Source organism: Moschus berezovskii, chromosome 8, assembly GCF_049115385.1.
Source record: "Moschus berezovskii isolate FMDL1 chromosome 8, NW_MosBer_1.0, whole genome shotgun sequence".
Classification (NCBI taxonomy): Eukaryota; Metazoa; Chordata; class Mammalia; order Artiodactyla; family Moschidae; genus Moschus; species Moschus berezovskii.
The window spans coordinates 72,084,003-72,096,291 of NC_142467.1; the positions used below are offsets into that span (position 1 = coordinate 72,084,003).

The following is a 12,289-nucleotide window of genomic DNA, read 5'->3' on the forward strand; positions in this document are numbered from 1 at the left end:
TATCAAGCCCTCAAGTATGGCTGAATGGCTTTTTGATTGAGTGTCACAATTACCCTTTCTATCCTCTAATAACTGTGCTGAAGTACTGCAACACATTATGGATCACAGAAGGTAGGGTGACTGGTGGAGGTGCCTGTAGGATCAGGTCTGGGCACAGCAGAGCTGGCTGTCTGTGTGTATATTTTCAGCTTTTACGTTTGTGAATATGACTATATGTCTGTCAGAGTTTGTAGAATAACTAGATAAATATATACATATCCAAAGATGTAACAACAGTACATAACAATCACACGTGATTGGTAAGAGAGATGTTCTCTCTTGGTCTCCAGGGTGGTGCAGTGACTTAGGATGTCACAATGCTGGTGTGAGTATGCCTGTGTATACATTTTCCTCTTCCATCCTTTGACCATTGTAAGCTCTCTGAGATGTCTGGGCCTCTGAGAGCAATGACTGGCCTAATTTGGTTTCCTTCTGACACCACCTGTTCATTGGTCCTGGATCCTTGAGAGTTACTTTGATATGAGAACCCACATCCTTGACACCAGACCCTCACACTAGTCCTCAGCATCCAGACAGGAGGGCACCTAGGAAACTTCCTTAGGCCTGGCTACCCAGTGATCAAAGTCATCTGGCCTTGAAGGCACCAAAAAACAGATTGGGCCATCAGACCAAGTTCCACCAACTACAGACACACTTTCTGACCATTTCTGGGCTAGGGTTCCTGTCCCTTACCTGGGCTTTCAACCTCTGCCCTTTGCTCCGTGGGTCCTTTGAGGGGCCATGATGGACCCAGCTCTCCCAAAGTCCAAGACAGGCTTCTAAGGGTTGCTTTTTACTAATTTGCTTTAAGTTGCAATATATGAGAACCTAAATCCTTGACACCAGACCCTCACACTGGTCCTCAGCATCCAGACGGGAAGGCACCTAGGAAACTTCCTCGGGCCTGGCTACCCAGTGATCTGGGTCTCCTGTCCTGATGCAGTCGTTAACACACTGACCACCTGATTTTCCCACCATTCTCTACCAATCTCTCCCTCCTGATCATCTCTTCTATCAGCCTAGCTGGATTCCTCACAGGACAGGCATTCCTTTAGCCTTCCCCTCAGGGCCTCGGCCTTGAACCCTATTCTAATACACAGTTTCTAGTGGACCTCTCTACTCAAGTCTTGCCCCTAATCCCCAGGCCAGGCGGAAGCCCCCGGCCCTCCAACAATTCCGCCCACTGGTGGCCCCACCCGTTTCCGCAGCGCTCCCCGCCCTCACCCGATCCTTCCCAGCTTCCGCCCACCCATGTGGTCCCCTCCACGCTGGACTTTCTCCCAGGATTTGCGGCTCAGTCTGTGACACTGACACTTACTAATGCTGCAGACTCAGCTGCGGCAGCCGGACCGGGCGGTCACTGGCTGAGGGGCGTGGGCCCCGCCTCTCCACATCGCTCTTCTGTCTGCGGCTGCGCGGTGACCACAGCGGTATCAACTGCTCCTGCGCAAAATGCAGAATCGCAGTTGGCTCCATAGCTCAGGGGTTAGAGCACTGGTCTTGTAAACCAGGGGTCGCGAGTTCAAATCTCGCTGGGGCCTAGTTACCTTTTCTCCCCCCACCCCTCTTTTTCTGGAGAGGGGGGAAAATGCGCTTGCCAACACGACTTTCCGCCGTACTGAAAGGCTAGACTTAAATTAAGCAGATCTGAGTGATTTTGCCCCTCAAGTGGCCTTATGGCTCCCTCCACCTCTCCTCTAGCCTTATCTCTTTAAGAACCAGACCCACTGCTCTCTTGGACTTGCGATCACAGATTCCGCTGGCTCCGCGCGCCTTCTCCCCAGCGACCCCTCCCTCTCTTCTTTCTGCGAGTCGTCCTGGCAAGTTCATAGCGAGTCTTTTTGTTCCCCTCCCGTCACTCCACTCGGGCCAGGGGCTTTGCCGTGTTCTCTAATTCGTTCTTCTTCCTTGCGTGGGGAGCACCTGTGAACGCCCCACACTCACCTCCGTACTCTGGGAATCTATTATTTTAGTTGAGAGTGTGTTTAAGACCCCGGGTCGTCTGCCTTTGGTCCCCGCACTCCGGCTTCTTCAATGAGGTGGCCTTCCAGTAGGGTAGTCACTTAGGGGTTAAATAATCCCAGAAGTTCGGGCCGCACAAATGCCCCATCGTGCCAGGGTGGGGCAGGTCCATTCGGCTCTTGACACAAAGCGTGATTCTTTGGATGAGATCTGCCTTGTGTGACGGAGAGAAGCGGGTCCCTCCTCTGCCACGCACCCCACCTATCTCATTTATCCTTCCTGGGCGCCTACCCAGGTTCCCGCGAGCAGTTGTCTCTCCTCTGGTGATCCGGCCCGGGCTCTATTTTCCAAAGCTGATCCAAGCTAGACCTCCGGCGGGTGAGGACCCTGGCGGCTCACTCGGGGCTTTTCTGAGGGTCCTCACCCGCAGGATTGCGCGGGGGGATTAATCACGTCTCTGCCTCTGCCAACACTCCCACCCCCTACCATGGGTCATGCCTGCGAAGGCCACGGTGGGCGGGCACCCAAGACCTCCAGCGGGCCTGGTTCTGCCCATTGGGCAGGGCCCCCATTGTTCACTTAGGATTTAGGTTTATTTTGTGCACTTGATTTCCATTCACGGCATTAATAAATCAATCAGACAGGTCATCATGAATTACTGCTTTTGGTTTGTTAAAAGGAAAACCAAAAGTTTTTTTTTTTTTTTTAAAGACTGGAAGTGAGTGTGACAAAGTTGTAGTCTTTAGGTCCAGATATCACGAATGTAGATTCTTTCTTTCTGTTGCATTTTTCTTTATATAATTCCATAGAGAAGACAAGCGAATGCTTACAACACCGATACAGTAGCGGCCAAGGGGCCAAGGACGCACCGCGGCGGTAAGCAGAGGTGAGCGCACCTACCGCTGAATGCGCAATGGAGAAGGGGAAGACACAGCGGGTGGGGATGAGGTGCGTGAGCCTCGTAGTCTCCAAGGAAGAGGCCGAGAGGAGGAGCACTTGAGTGGAGAGGTCAGAGCAGAGGGCTGAGCTGGGTCTAAGAGAATGGCAATAGGAAAAAAGAACACTCTCTCCCCCACCCTCCCACCCCCATCCCGGAGTGGGTTTACCAGCATTCGTTTCCCTCGCTCTTTCCTAACAGCCATCTGTGCAGGGGAATTTCTCTGTTGGTGGCGCAAAAATACACTTTGGAGTCTATTCTCAGTGGATTTTCGTGAATTTTTCTAGCAAGGAATCAGAATAACCGCTTTTCACAGCTAGGATGCCCAGTGGAATTGGAACAGGAAAGCACCCGCACGGTCTGGGCCTCTGGTTCACCCGGCGTAAGACTGTTCTGGGACGGCCCCGGCCGCAGGCAGCGAGGGCGGAGAGCCGGGACGCGCGGCCTGGGAGCCGCGCCTGTGCGCGCGCGAGGGCACCGAGGCGAACTTTGCCGGGTGTGCACCAACTGCCGCTGCCGTCACCCTTGAGGGAGCCGGGTTCCTGGTCATCTCATGTATGCTTTTCATTTCTCACTTTCCTACATTTTCAGAATACTTCGCAAATAAGTAGTTGTTTTAGAAAACATTTTCATAAAATGATCGAGAAAAGCCCCCGCCCCCTTACCAGGCGTTCGATAGGAAGCGATTATCCAGATTTCCTTTCGTCTGCGGCAGCTACGGACCTAGTCTACCCCTCCTCGTCCCCGACTCTCTTCAGGGACCCTCAGGCTCTCCCGGCTTCTGTGCCCTGCCTCCAGTTCTCCAGGCTGGCGCCTGATATGGGCTCCGCTGGGAAAAGAGGAGTCCCCACAGTGGAAGGCCTGCCTGCTGCCCGAGAAACCTTAGCAAAGAGGAGCTCGTTGGAATTCCAGGAGATCTCAGAGGGGCCAAGAGATACCGAGAATTGATGCTGAGTGAAGGAAATGGCAACCCACTCCACTGTTCTTGCCTGGAGAATCCCAGGGACGGGGGATCCTGGTGCGCTTCCGTCTGTGGGGCCGCACAGAGTCGGACACGACTGAAGCGACTTAGCAGCAGCAGAACTATCTACAGCTGAGACGGCGGACGTGAATATCGTCGAACTGGGATAGGTCGGGAGTGAGAGAGTCCGAGATGCACAGAACATTTTCAACGTGCCAAAAAGAAAAATTGGTTTTCTCAGCGGGGAAACGAGTCCACACAGCGTCATACCAAGGACTGACCCAATCAGGCGTGAGCGGGAGGCCAGCTGTTTTGTCTACAGGTTACAGTTTTCGCCTCTGACGCGAGAGGTCCCAGGTTCGGATCCCAGACGAGCCCTTTTCTTCTTTTCCTTTGTCCCTTTCTTTCGAAAAATTTCTCATGTGGACAGTTTTGGTCCTGGACGGGTAATGGGCATTACCAAGCGTTCGGGGATCGGAAAGAAGTACGAGTAGAAGGAAGAGTGGGTGAGGCGCTTCAGAGCCCATGGTTCCCGGTGAGAGACTGGGAGTAGAGCCTCCCGCGGGTGTTTCCACTGATCGGGTCGTGGGACCATCCTTTCCCACCACAGAACTGTATATTCACTGATCCCACCAGTTTTCCTAAAAGTCAATAGTGTCACAAAGATGACCAAGCTAAGGCGTTTCTGTATTGTAGTAGTTATTACCTTCATCTAACAGGCGAAAGGCCTCCAGTTTGAAACTGAGGGGAAACAAAATTGGTAGCGTCCTGAGGGTTTTTTGTTTGTTTGTTTTCCCCACTATTTGAAATTTATTACTTTGAGGTAAATTTAGTGCTAGTCCAGGGCGTCCCAGTCCAAGACATCCCGTCATCACCTTTACCTGGTTACAGAGGTGTACACTTTTCCAGGGAAGATAAATTTAACATTTACACCTCTGGATTCTCATACACAAGAGGCATTAACCCATGCAAATGGTATTAACCCACCCCACTTTCAGTTTGGGACTTTGCACTCACTGAGTTGGGTTATTTTGCTTGTTTTCAGTCGCTCAGTCATGTCCAACTCTTTGTGTCGCCATGGACTGCAGCATACCAGGCTTCCCTGTCCTTCACCATCTCCTGGAGCTTGCTCAAACTCATGTCCATTGAGTCAGTGATGCCATCCAACCATCTCATCCTTTGTCATCCCCTTCTCTTCCTGCCTTCAATCTTTCCCAGGATCAAGGTCTTTTCCAGTGAGTCAACTCTTCGCATCAGATGGCTGAAGTACTGGAGCTTCAACTTGAGTATCTATTTTTCCAATGAATATTCAGGGTTGATTTCCTTTAGGATTGATGGTTTGTTCTCCTTGCAGCCCAAGGGACTCTCAAGAGTCTTCTCCAATACCACAGTTCAAAAGCATCAATTCTTCTGCATTCAGCCTTCTCTATGGTCCAACTCTCACATTCATACATGACTACTGGAAAAACCATAGCTTTGACTAGACGGACCTTTGTCAGCAAAGTAATATCTCTGCTTTTTAATATGCTGTCTAGGTTGGTCATAGCTTTTCTTCCAAGGAACAAGCATCTTTTAATTTCGTGGCTACAGTCACCTTCTGCAGTGATTTTGGAGCCTAAGAAAATAAAGTCTGTCACTGTTTCCACTTTTCCCTTTTCTATTTGCCATGAAGTGATGGGACTGGATGCCATGATCTTCCTTTTTTGAATGTTGAGTTTTAAGCCAGTTTTTACACTCTCCTCTTTCCATCAAGAGGCTCTTTAGTTCTTCTTCGATTTCTGCCCTTAGGGTGGTGTCTTCTGCCTATCTGAGGGTATTGATATTTCTCCCAACAATCTAGATTCCAGCTTGTACTTCATCCAGTCCAGCATTTTGCATGATGTACTCTGCATATAAGTTAAATAAGCAGGATGACAATATACAGCCTTGTCTACCCCTTTCCCAATTTTGAACCAGTCTGTTGCTCCAACGGTTGCTTCTTGACCTGCATACAGGTTTCCCAGGAGGTAGGTAAGGAAGTCTGGTATTACCATCTCTTTAAGAATTTTTCAGTTTGTTGTGATCCATACAGTCAAAGGCTTTAACACAGTCAATGAAGCAGATGTTTTTCTGGAATTCTCTTGCTTTTTCTATGATCCAAGGGGTATTTCGCTGAAAGCTGGCAAACACAGTCTCATGCTCAGAATAAAGGTAAGGTCGCGACTGAGCGACCAATATGCATAATCTTTTTTTGTGAAGGATTGAGGGGGCGGGGAAAAAGTTATCAACAAGCTGGCAGTGGTGGGATTCAAACCCACGCCCCCGAAGACACCTGCGCCTTAATCCAGCGCCTTAGACCGCTGGGCCACGCTACCATGCAGGAAAGGACACTTCTTTGGTGGTTTTTTTCAATTTACATAATGTCCCCAGGCTCCTGAAGGAAATCATGCGTTCCGGTGCCTCTACAAGTCAGAGCAGAACCAACCACACCCCAACTAGCAGAATTAGATTGGCCAGAGTCACGGGAGCGGAATCTGCACCCTGCGCTCCTCTGACAAAGGATGAGTCGTGAAGCCCAGACCACCGCACACAATGGTTTTGGGAAGATCATTTAAGTCACTTCGACATCTCACTTTTGGGAAGTGGGCGTGGACGCAGGGGAAGACTTCTACACTATCACTTGTTTTTATATTTTAACTGTGATCTTCTGTTGTTTATATATATATGTATATATATATATATATATATATATATATATATATAAACAGAAAGGAACCCTGCACTACTTCTCCAGGTTCTTTTTTGTTTACCCCATAACATTTTATGGTAATAACACGGACACATTCAGAAGTGGCTCATTAACGATCGCGTGGCCACCATCTCAGAAGCCTCCATCCTTGCAGTTTTGTTGCCTGATATTTCCACCCTTGAAACTAATGTTGCAGGTAGAGGTATAGGGCCTTGACAAACCAAGCTTGATTGCACACTGGAGACCTCCCCGCCTCCCCGCCCCTCACCAATCATAAAAATCCATTTCTTAAAAAATAGTAAATCCTAGAAAAATGTATAGAAAAAAATCCCCTCGCAAGCCCCAAACTCAGAGATAACCATCAATATTTTGTGAACTAATCTCCAATTTGATTTTCTGTTGATTTTTACCTGCACCAGTGGAGAAGGAGGTGACAGAGGATGAGATGGTTGGATGGCATCACCGACTCAACTGACATGCGCTTAAGCAAACTCCAGGAGATAGTGTAGGACAGGGAGGTCTGGCATGCTGCAGTCCATGGGGTCGCAAAGAGTCCGAAAGGACTTGGCGACTGAACGAACAAAACAGTGACGCTATGTCTTTACTTGTGATCATGCTACAGATACAGATTTGAATTAAGCTTTTTTTAAAAAAAATTATCTATCTCCGTGCCAGTGCATAACTTATGACAAGCTTAATTAGAGGAGGAGACAGAGGGAAACTTCAGATACTGAGGTAGATTTCTGGGCAGTTTTAAAAATCTATAAGGGTTGACAGATGGGAGTGCTCACGAAATTTCTTTTAGATATAGGGCTTTCCTTTCACTCGACAATTTTTACTTAACAGTTCTTACATTGTGAAGTTGAAATAGTCTTTTACCTGTAAGGTAAATGAAAAACAGAGCAAGAGAAATAAACAATTTCTCTAGAGTATAAAGATGTTGGAAATAGTTTGTTTTCCTTTCACAAACATCTTAATGTATAAAATTTGAAACTTCATTAAGGAAGTCTTAATTTTTACTTTTAAAAATTGTCAAGACAATGAATTTTCTTGATTTATAGATCACAGTAGCTTTCTAAACATTTAAGATACAAGTACAAGCAAAATCTCAGATGCTCTTGGAAACGCATTTTTGGATATAGCACACACAATACATATGTCTTTGGGGGTTTGATTATCTTTTTGAGATATTGAAGAGTACTCAGTTTATCTTACATTACAAATAATGTAATGTAACCACAAGTTGATAACCACAACTTGGATAGATCACAAAGTGGAACCTCAAAGGTTTCTCAATATGCCCTCAGTCTGGGGAATTCCCTGGTGGGTGGCCTAGCAGAATTGCACTCATCTCACACGCTAGCAAAATAATGCTCAAAATTCTCCAAGCCAGTCTTCAACAGTACGTGAACCATGAACTTCCAGATGTTCAATCTGGATTTAGAAAAAGCACAGGAACCAGAGATCAAATTGACAACATCTGTTGGATCATCGAAAAAGCAAGAGAATTCCAGAAAAGCATCTACTTCTATTTTATTGACTATGCCAAAGCCTTTGACTGTGTGGACCACAACAAACTTTGGAAAATTCTTAAAGATAGGGGAATACCAGACCACCTGACCTGCCTCCTGAGAAATCTGTATGCAGATCAAGAAACAATAGTTAGAACTGGACATGGAACAACAGACTGGTTCCAAATCGGGAAAGGAGTATAAGGCTATATATTGTCACCCTGCTTATTTAACTTATATGCAGAGTACATCATGAGAAACGTTGGGCTGGAGGAAGCACAAGATGGAACCAAGATTGCTGGGAGAAATATCAATAACCTCAGATATGCAGATGACACCACCCTTATGGCGGAAAGTGAAAAAGAACTAAAGAGCCTCTTGATGAAAGTGAAAGAGGAGAGTAAAAAAGCTGACTTAAAACTCAACATTCAGAAAACTAAGATCATGGCATCTGATCCCATCATTTCATGGCAAATAGATGGGGAAACAATGGAAACAGTAATAGACTTTATTTTGGGGGTTCCAAAATCACTGCAGGTGATGACTGCAGCCATGAAATTAAAAGATGCTTGATCCTTGGAAGAAAAGTTATGACCAACCTAGACAGCATATTAAAAAGCAGAGACATTACTTTGCCAACAAAGGTCCATCTAGTCAAAGCTATGGTTTTTCCAGTAGTCATGTATGGATGTGAGAGTTGGGTTATAAAGAAAGCTGAGCACCAATGAATTGATGCTTTTGAACTGTGGTGTTGGAGAAGACTCTTGAGTCCTTTGGACTGCAAGGAGATCCAACCAGTCCATCCTAAAGGAGATCAGTCCTGGGTGTTCAGTGGAAGGACTGATGTTGAAGCTGAAACTCCGATACTTTGGCCACCTGATGGAAAGTGCTGAATCAATGGAAAAGACCCTGATGCTGGGAAAGACAGAGGGCAAGAGGAGAAGGGGATGACAGAGGATGAAATGGTTGGATGGCACTGCCGACTCAATGGAAATGAGTTTGAGTAGGCTCCGGGATTTGGTGATGGACAGGGAGGCCTGGAATGCTGTGGTCCATGGGATCGCAGAGTCGGACACAACTGAGTGACTGAACTGAGCTGAACTGAACTAGCAGAAAGGACTCTTTGGAATCGCTACCAAAAGCACGGGTTCAATTCTTGGTGCCGTGAGACCAAGGGGAAACTTTTTTTTTTTTTTTTTATGAAGCCTTCAGTTCTGTTCAGTTGCTCAGTTGTGACCGACTCTTTGTGACCCCATGAATCACAGCACGCCAGGCCTCCCTGTCCATCACCAACTCCCGGAGTTCACTCAAACTCATGTCCATTGAGTCAGTGATGCCATCCAGCCATCTCATTCTCTGTCATCCCCTTCTCCTCCCACCCCCAATCCTTCCCAGCATCAGAGTCCTTTCCAGTGAGTCAACTCGTCGCATGAGGTGGCCAAAGTATTGGAGCTTTAGCATCAGTCCTTCCAATGAACATCCAGGATCGATCTCCTTCAGAATGGACTGGTTGGATCTCCTTGCAGTCCAAGGGACTCTCAAGAGTCTTCCCCAGCACCACAGTTCAAAAGCATCAATTCTTCGGCGATCAGCTTTCTTCACAGTCCAACTCTCACATCCATACATGACCACTGGAAAAACCATAGCCTTGACTAGACGGACCTTTGTTGGCAAAGTAATGTCTCTGCTCTTTAATATACTATCTAGGTTGGTCATAACTTTCCTTCCAAGGAGCAAGCGTCTTTTAATTTCATGGCTGCAATCAGCATCCACAGTGATTTTGGAGCCCCCAAAAATAAAGTCTGACACTGTTTCCACTGTTTCCCCATCTATTTCCCACGAAGTGATGGGACCAGATGCCATGATCTTTGTTTTCTGAATGTTGAGCTTCAAGCCAACCTTTTCACTCTCCTCTTTCACTTTCCTCAAGAGGCTTTTGAGTTCCTCTTCTCTTTCTGCCATAAGGGTAGTGTCATCTGCATATCTGAGGTTATTGATATTTCTCCCGGCAATCTTGATTCCAGCTTGTGCTTCTTCCAACCCAGCGTTCCTCATGATGTACTCTGCATAGAAGTTAAATAAGCAGGGTGACAATATACATTGCAGCATTGGCAGGTAACTATTTGGAATGAACCCTAGAGACAATGGAATGCTGGTCTTTTCCTACTAGTTTCCTCCTATAGCATTATTTAACTACTATCATATAGATAACCTAATCATCGTTTTTCAAACTATTGACAATCATGAGTGAAATAAAGCTCTTCGATAAAAGCCAGCTGATCAAACGAGGTCTTCTCATAATGCATCTGAAACCCAGCATCCAGAGCTGCTTCTCTTGCTCTGGATGTTCTCAGAAACATCTTACTGGCTTCTTCAAGGGCTGCTGAAATTCTGTAGTCTGCACCACTCGATTGCTCCTCTTCCAGATAGTCCTAGTCATCAAATTCCCAGCCTTCCTCATGTCCGCCTACCCCCATCCCCGCTTCCTGAAGCCAGGGCTGGCAATCTGGCTTGGCTGCTCCCCAGACTTGGACCAGTTAGCAAAACCCCAGTCCCTCTCTTGCTCTGCCATTGGCTGTCTCCTCCTCCTGCTCGACTGGGTCTCCTGGTCAGCTGTGGCGGGTCTCCTTTGTGGGCGTTTCGGGGATGCTCCTGGCTCCAGCTGCCTACCTCCATCTGCAGGTCAGTCTTGCCATGTATCAGGTCCGTCTGCATGTCAATACTCTCTTCAAAGAGCTGGGACTGCTCGTACATTTCCAATATTGTGCAAGTGGCTCAACCTCTCAAAAGGCGATTATAGCAAGACGGGAGCTACGCTTTGAGACAAGTTTTTTTAAACTCAGATTTTTGCCATTTAAAAAAAAGGACATTGATGGCAAAACCAACCAATATAATATTGTAAAATAATTAGCCTCCAATTAAAAAAAATAAAAGGGGAAAAATATAAATAAAACTTATTCAAAGCAAAAAAAAAAAGGGCAAATTTTAGTGTCATTAAATATTCCAAAATCTCATTTGTCTTTTTTTCCTGATTATGAATATTCAGCTTTAATTTAGAATCTAGAATCTAGATGGCACAGTACTACATTTCCCAGAGTGCAAAACTTCACTTGAAAGCTCATTTTCTAGAAGACAAAAGTAGCCAGATTTCTGCTCCTGGCCCCTGACTTTGAATGGGAGATTGAAGGAGAGGATGGTAACCAATACTAGAGTAGAATACACTGATATAACTGCTACATTGTGTAGTCTTATTCTTGGTGCTTATGTTAAACCTTAATGTAAAGATTATGGTGTGATTTTTAGAACTGTATAGCTGTCTGTTTTTCAGCCAACATGTGTGAATTTCAGGCCTCATGGGCTTGCAGAGATGGCCTCAGCTAAGTATTTTGTGTTTTAATATTAATAACACGAACTTCCACTCAATCATTTTAATAATAGGGCCTTCCTCTGCTCTACAGTGAGGTCCTCAGTGTGGATTAGAAAATGTGTCTGTAAAACTACACAGAATAATTAATTGACCACAGCCCTGACAATAGCAGAGCTTTTGCTACCTACATGTTGCTTCCCTGATGGCTCAGGTGGTAAAGCATCTGTCAGCAAAACAGGAGACCTGAGTTCGATCCCTGGGTCAGGAAGATCCCCTAGAGAAGGGAATGGCAACCCACTCCAGTATTCTTGCCTGGAAAATTCTATGGACAGAGGAGCCTGGCAGGCTACAGAGCTGGACAGGACTGAGCAACTGAACAGACTGACTGATGGTCTGAAAAACGGCCCTCACCAGAACCTGAGTTCATTGGCACTCTGACCTCAGACTTCCAGCTTCCAGAACTGTGAGAAATAATTGTTTTCTGTTTATAGGCCACCCAGTCTGTGGTATTGTATTACAACAGCCTGAACAGACTAAGACAGGCTTACAGCTGCAAACAACAACATGAACGATTTCATTGACGTTAATATTGAGCGCAATAAATTGGATGTAAAACAATTTGTACAGGCTTCCCAGGTGGCTCAGAGGTAAAGAATCCACTTGACAAGCAGGAGACCCAGGTTTGATCCTTGGGTTGGGAAGATCCTCTGGAGAAGGAAATGGCAACCCACTCTAGTGGTTTTTTTTTTTTTTTTTGGCTGTGCCAGGCCTTTGTTGTGGCATG

At 46.4% G+C, this 12,289-nt stretch overlaps 1 non-coding gene and 1 pseudogene across 1 annotated transcript; one reads left to right on the top strand and one right to left on the bottom strand.

The window, feature by feature from the left end:
• The first annotated feature begins 1,507 nt into the window (after window positions 1–1,507).
• Window positions 1,508–1,580, top strand: TRNAT-UGU (transfer RNA threonine (anticodon UGU)). Its single transcript has one exon. It is a non-coding gene; the product is annotated as a tRNA-Thr (tRNA).
• An 8,770-nt stretch (window positions 1,581–10,350) lies between these two features.
• LOC129558889 (EP300-interacting inhibitor of differentiation 1-like) lies at window positions 10,351–10,895 on the bottom strand (annotated as a pseudogene).
• Window positions 10,896–12,289: the final 1,394 nt, after the last annotated feature.